Below are 6,000 nucleotides of genomic sequence, written 5' to 3'. Positions count from 1 at the left end.
AAGAGGAAATTCCGGGATAATAAAAAGAAGCAACCAGCACAGGGCCCCACAAAGAAGCAGCAAACTGTTGCCATCCATGCTGCCACTACTCCTTCCACTCCAGCACCTCTGAGACAATATGCTGGGACCCTTCCCAAGTGCAACAAATGCAACTTTCACCACAACGGTCCCTGTCGAGAAATGCACTGCAAAAGCTGTAACAAAAAGGGGCATACCGCCCGTTTCGGCAGGGCGTCTGTCCAACAAGCCAAACCAGCCACCAACGCCGGAGCAAGCCGAGCCTGTTACGGTTGCGGGGAGACTGGGCACTACAAGAGGGATTGCCCAAAGGCTGGAAATGCAAACGCCGGCGGTGTCAGAAGGATTTTGGCCATAGGACAAGGAGAAGCTAAGGAGGATCCCGCGGTGGTTACCGGTATGTTTCTCCTCAATAACTCATATGCATGCATATTATTCGATAGTGGAGCGGAGAGGAGTTTCGTTAGCCACAAATTCAAACAATTATTAAAACAAAATCCTCAATCACTAAAAGATACATACGTGGTAGAAATGGCTAATGGAAAAACAGAAAGCACTAATGACATATACTCAGGGTGTACCCTCACTCTAGACAACTACTCATCCAAAATTGATCTATTGCCAGTCTCAATAAAAAGTTTTGACGTCATCATTGGCATGGACTGGTTAAGTTCAAATCGTGCTGACATTCTGTGCTACGAAAGGGCCGTACGCCTTAATCTGCCGAGTGGCGAAACTCTTGTCATCTACGGCGACAAACCCAGTGCAAATCTACAAATCATCTCTTGCGTCAAAGCCCAAAAGTATCTCCGCAAGGAATACCACGCCTTCTTAGCCCACGTTGTGGATAGGAAACAAGAGGTGGAAAACATCAAGGACATTCCGGAGGTCTGTAATTTCTCTGACGTATTCCCGGAAGACCTTCCCGGAGTCCCTCCCGCACGACAAGTCGAATTCCGAATCGACCTGATCCCCGGAGCTACCCCAGTAGCCAAAGCGCCCTACCGTCTAGCGCCAACCGAGATGCAGGAACTATCCAGCCAACTAAACGAACTGCTGAGCAAGGGATTCATTAGACCCAACTTCTCGCCTTGGGGAGCACCAGTTCTCTTTGTGAAAAAGAAGGATGGATCGTTTCTCATGTGCATCGACTACCGCGAGCTAAATAAGCTTACCGTCAAAAACCGATACCCTTTACCTCGAATCGACGACCTATTTGATCAACTCCAAGGAGCATCTTACTTCTCAAAGATCGATCTGAGATCGGGATACCATCAACTACGTGTTCAGGAGGAGGATGTTCCCAAAATGGCGTTCAGAACTCGGTACGGTCACTACGAGTTTGTAGTAATGCCCTTTGGGTTAACAAACGCACCCGCAGTGTTCATGGATCTAATGAACTGGGTGTGTCGGCCTTACCTAGACAAGTTCGTGATTGTCTTCATAGACGACATCCTAGTCTATTCAAGGAGTAAGGAAGAGCATCGACAACATCTACGACGGGTATTGGAGACACTAAGGGCAGAGAAAATATATGCAAAATTTTCAAAGTGTGAATTTTGGATCCGAGAAGTGGACTTCCTCGGTCATGTGGTTAGCGAGAAAGGGATACACGTGGATCCCTCCAAAATCAAGGCAATCGAGAATTGGTCAGCACCAAGGACGCCCACAGAAATCCGCCAATTCTTAAGCCTCGCTGGCTACTACCGAAGGTTCATCCAAAACTTCTCCAAAATTGCCAAACCACTTACCACCCTAACCCAAAAGAGTGTAACTTTCAGCTGGGGAGAGAAACAAGAAACCGTCTTCCAAACCTTAAAACAGGCCCTATGTAGCGCCCCGATTTTATCCCTGCCCGAGGGAACCGAAGAATTTGTGGTCTACTGTGACGCATCAAACCAGGGCCTTGGATGTGTGTTGATGCAACGAGGGAAGGTCATTGCCTACGCATCAAGGCAATTAAAAACGCACGAGGTCAATTACGCCACACATGACCTCGAATTGAGAGCAGTAGTATTCGCCCTAAAAATCTGGAGGCACTACCTTTACGGAACAAAGTGCACTATCTTTACCGATCACAAAATCCTTCAGCGCATCCTCAATCAAAAAGAGCTCAACATGAGGCAGAGACGATGGGTAGAATTACTGAATGATTACGAGTGTGAGATTCGTTATCACCTAGGTAAGGCCAACGTGGTAGCTGATGCCTTAAGTTGAAAAGAATACTCGGGTCGCCGAATAAAGTCATTAACCATGACAATCCATTCGCACCTGACCATGTAAATCAAGGAGTCTCAGCTGGAAGCTTTGAAGCCTGAGAACGTGGCAGGTGAGGCTTTAAGAGGAATGGATAAGAATCTAGAAGTCAAGGGCGATGGAGCTCGTTATCTCATGAACTGAATTTGGAAACCGAAATTCGGCGGCTTCAGGGACGTCGTCCTGAACGAAGCACACAAAACTCGATACTCCGTACATCCCGGCTCGGACAAGATGTACCTGGACCTAAAGAAACTCTACTGGTGGCCGAACATGAAAGCCGAAATCGCTACCTACGTGAGCAAGTGTCTAACTTGCGCCAAGGTTAAGGTAGAGTACCAAAAGCCTTCGGGTCTACTACAGCAACCTGAGATACCCGAATGGAAGTGGGAACGAATAACCATGGATTTCATAACCAAACTGCCTAAGACAACGGGTGGTCTTGATACCATTTGGGTAATCGTCGATAGATTGACCAAATCCGCGCACTTCCTGCCAATAAAGGAGACCGACAAGATGGAAAAGTTGACTAGGACGTACATCAAAGAGATTGTACGACTACATGGTGTGCCGATATCCATTATCTCTGACAGAGATAGTAGATTCACTTCACGGTTCTGGCAGTCCTTACAGAAAGCTCTAGGGACCCGGCTGAACATGAGTACGGCCTACCATCCACAAACCGACGGGCAGAGCGAAAGAACTATTCAAACCTTGGAAGATATGCTAAGATCTTGTGTTATTGACTTCGGTAAAGCGTGGGATACCCACTTACCGCTTGTCGAATTCTCGTACAACAACAGCTATCATACTAGCATCAAGGTCGCGCCATTTGAAGCTCTTTATGGCCGCAAGTGCAGATCACCACTGTGCTGGGCTGAAGTGGGAGACATACAATTAGCAAAAGGGCAAGTCCCTAACAGCACCCTCACGGGCCCTGAAATCATAAGGGAAACTACGGAAAAGATTGTTCAAATTCGAGAAAGACTGAAAGCATCTCGAGATCGACAAAAGAGCTACGCCGACAAGCGACGCAAACCCTTGGAATTCCAGGTTGGGGATCGGGTGCTACTAAAGGTCTCACCATGGAAAGGGACGATACGTTTTGGTAAACGTGGTAAACTAAACCCAAGGTACATCGGGCCATTCGAAATCCTTGCCAGGATTGGCCCAGTGGCATACAAACTTCGACTACCTCAAGAACTTAACAACGTGCACCCGACTTTCCACGTGTCAAACTTAAAGAAGTGTCTGTCTGACGAGACTCTTGTGATCCCTCTCGAAGAAATCGAGGTCAACGAGAGTCTCCACTTCGTAGAAGAACCGGTAGAAATCATGGATCGAGAAATCAAGAGAACGAAACAAAGTTGTATTCCTATTGTGAAGATCCGTTGGAATGCTAAGCGAGGACCCGAGTTCACCTGGGAACGCGAAGATCAGATGAAACAAAAATACCCGCATCTTTTCCCCAACTCTTGAAGTCCCAGTCAAAACGCTAATTTCAGGACGAAATTCCTTCTGACGGGGGGATGATGTGACAACCGTCACTTTTTGGTCAAGTCAAAGTCAAGAAAGTCAACGAGTCAATCTGGTCAACTCAACTAGTTCTAATATGTTAGGGATTACCTTATATTTACTAATGTGTAACTCTAAATTTTAATGCAAAGTTACACTTGAAAGTTTCAAATGTCCAAAATCCTAAACCCTAATCAGTTAGAGGGAAGTAACAACTCTATAAAACACTATTACATACCCTTCGGGGGGCGTATAACACTCAAAATGGGTTGTAATTAAGCCTACGACCTTTGTTCTGCGAAGAAAAACATTAATAAAGGCCCCCGACAAAATCTCTCCCAAATCTCTCCAAGTATGTGAAATCTCTCCCAAATCTCTCTAAGTATGAGAAATCTCTCCCAAATCTCTTTAAGTATGAGAAATCTCTCCCAAATCTCTAAGTATGAGAAATCTCTCCCAAATCTTTCTAAGTATGAGAAATCTCTCCAAGTATGTGAAATCTCTCCCAAATCTCTCTAAGTATGAGAAATCTCTCCCAAATCTCTCTAAGTATGAGAAATCTCTCCAAGTATGTGAAATCTCTCCCAAATCTCTCTAAGTATGAGAAATCTCTCCCAAATCTCTCTAAGTATGAGAAATCTCTCCAAGTATGTGAAATCTCTCCCAAATCTCTCTAAGTATGAGAAATCTCTCAAAGTATGTGAAATCTCTCACAAATCTCTCTAAGTATGAGAAATCTCTCCAAGTATGTGAAATCTCTCCCAAATCTCTCTATGTACCTTCCTCAGTCGAAAACAGCCCAAAAGGACCCTCTTGGTCCGGAACCCTCTTAGTCCGGAAACCCTTGGTCCGGAACCCCCTTAGTTCGGACTACCCTCCTGCTTCGAAACATCCTTCTGACTCCGGAACATGTGGGGCGGATCGGACCTCCAACTGAACCGGACACATTTCGCTCCTGACCTCGGATCCGAGAAGGAAGCTTCGGACCTCGCCCAACGCCTCCGGAATCCACTGTTCACCCGCTTCGGAACCTCGCAGCCTAAGCCTCTCCTCCGGAAATTTGGCATTAGCTCCGGAATGCTTAAAGGAGCTCTGGAAATTCTGTGGTGACTCCGGATTTCACCATTTCACTCCGGATTTTTACCAATTTCGGACTTTTTAGTGTTTTTAAGTGATTTTTGCTCCGGAAATTTCCTCAGACTTTTATGTTTATAATTTTAAACACTCCAAACTTATATTTTTATATATAAGACCCTATATTATCATATTTTAAACCATATTTTGGGAAAGGATCGTAAACCAAGGACAATATCTATTGGGTGAGATATTGTGTTAGAGTGTTGATTTCCCTTAGAGTGTGACACAAGCTATCCCCCATACCCACTTAGGACAACCCCCAGTCACTATTCACCCCTACCTAGTCAACTATTTGTCCTCTCACATCTCTCCTCCAGCTGGTAACTTGATCAAAAGTTGGAAACTCTCATCTCTCCTTCCACTTTACTCACACTCTCACCAAGAAACAAACACTTCTCTCTCATTTCCCTCACTAAGAACTCGAGACTCCAAGGCTGCCTTTGAACTTCTCACCCTCATTCAGTAAGTATTCTCATCCTACATTGAACATTCTTTACTCCTTCACTCATTTTATGAATCTCTCATAACCAATGTCACCATAATTGTTCTTAGATCTTCAACTCTCCAAGCTTCTATCAAGTGTTCTTGACTTAGAAACCCTTTCTCTTCATCATACATCTAAGGAAATCACTCAAGGTGAGTTCATACCCCTACATTTTCATGTTTTCTTCAAGTTTTAGTGGGGTATACAAGTTAACACACCTTAATATAACTCAAACTCATACTTCAACTTTTCATAGAAAAGTTGAGTCCTATTCACGGACTGTTTTGACCAACTTAAACTTAATATATATCAAAACTGTTTCATATGCAAGTATTTTAGGTTTATACCTTTCTAATGACTACTTGCACACCTCCATACGATTTTTTCTACAATTTATGGTGAATTTTATAAAACTGCCTATCATTTCCGAAACGAATTCGGATCAGTCTGTGAATATGAACATTTTCACATAAGTTAGACACTTCTAAAAATTATACTAAAAATCATGAATAAACTAGACACATTTTCTAAACTCTCAAAGTTTACGGATTCAGTTTTCGACTTGGTATGATTTTTCTATGATTTTTTTT

Source organism: Lactuca virosa, chromosome 5 (assembly GCF_052849685.1).
Source record: "Lactuca virosa cultivar CGN04683 chromosome 5, Lactuca_virosa_CGN04683_v6, whole genome shotgun sequence".
NCBI lineage: Eukaryota > Viridiplantae > Streptophyta > Magnoliopsida > Asterales > Asteraceae > Lactuca > Lactuca virosa.
Note: the sequence above shows the minus strand (reverse complement) of the source record.